This window comes from Aphelocoma coerulescens, chromosome 14, assembly GCF_041296385.1.
Source record: "Aphelocoma coerulescens isolate FSJ_1873_10779 chromosome 14, UR_Acoe_1.0, whole genome shotgun sequence".
NCBI lineage: Eukaryota > Metazoa > Chordata > Aves > Passeriformes > Corvidae > Aphelocoma > Aphelocoma coerulescens.
The window spans coordinates 456,330-457,500 of NC_091028.1; the positions used below are offsets into that span (position 1 = coordinate 456,330).

Sequence of the window (1,171 nt, forward strand, 5' to 3'; positions counted from 1 at the left end):
GAAGGCCTTTGGCCAACTCCATGGTGCTAGAGAAGGTCCTGGCGCAGCAAAGGCAGGTGTTTGCAGCTGCAGGGAATTCCCTGACGTCAGCAGTGGAGGAGCAGGATGAGGAGGATCTCCACACTTGGGATACTTGTGGCAGGAGCCTCCATCCCTGCCAGAGGCCCGGTGAGAACTGCCAGAGCACAGACGGAGGAAGGCCTTTGGACAGGTGCAAGGTAAGAATGATGCACGGTCCCCAGTCGTGGTGTGAGCAGGAACATTTCTTCCAAGCATCTCTGGCTTTTAGAATAGTTTCACTCTCAGGTTTGAATAGTGTGAGCCTGGAAAGCCAATAGTCTAAATGTTCAGATGTCTGCTACCCAATACTAGACATGAACTCAAGTCTCTCCTAGCAACATCAGGCTTTTTCCCGAAGCCAAGTGCTGGGAGGGGAATTTCTTCTGCAAAACTCCTGTGCTTCTGCTGCTTGTTCCATTTTAGAAAGTTTCCTCCATCGGCCCTGCCTTGATTGAATAGTCCTTTCTCTTCTAACTAGAAGCTGCAGGTTCTCTTCTTACAAGTTGTCTTTGTTTTGTTTGCCCAGAGACAGGAGTCCCTGCTCCCCCAGAGGCACGGCGATGTACAGAAGCGGCTCGTGGCTGAGGATGCAGATGGGCAGGAAAGGGCTGGAAGTAAAAATTGGAGCGAGGCCGTGTGCAAGATTTCCCCAGAGAAAAGCATCCCAGCAGCAAGTGACCTGGAGGTGCCAGTTGCCAGTCCATGACTCCAAGGATGCTGTGGCGCTGCCAAAGGTGAAGAGCCTGAGAGAGCTGCCAGACAATATCCTGCAGCAGGAAAGGAAGATGTTGGTAGCTGCAGGGAATTCCCTGACATCAGCAGTGGAGGAACAGGATGAGGAAGATCTCCACCCTTAACCCTCCTCCTCCTCGTCCTCCAGCACCTCGTCCACCGCCTCCTCCTCCTAAACCTCCTCCTCATCCTGCTCCTCCTTGTCGTCCTACTCATCCGCATCCTGGTCGTCGTCCTCCTCCTCCTCCTCCTCTACCTCCTCCTCGTCGTCGTCCTCCTCCTCCTCGACCTCCTCCTCCTCGACCTCCCCTTCCTCTACTTCTTCCACTTCCTCGTCCTCGTCCTCCTCCTCGTCCTCGTCCTCCTCCTCGTCCTCCTC

The 1,171-nt window shown here is 54.4% G+C and overlaps 1 pseudogene; it reads right to left on the reverse strand.

The window, feature by feature from the left end:
- Window positions 1–1,000: 1,000 nt before the first annotated feature.
- Window positions 1,001–1,171, reverse strand: part of LOC138118915 (caldesmon-like) — a 1,302-nt pseudogene continuing 1,131 nt past the window's right edge.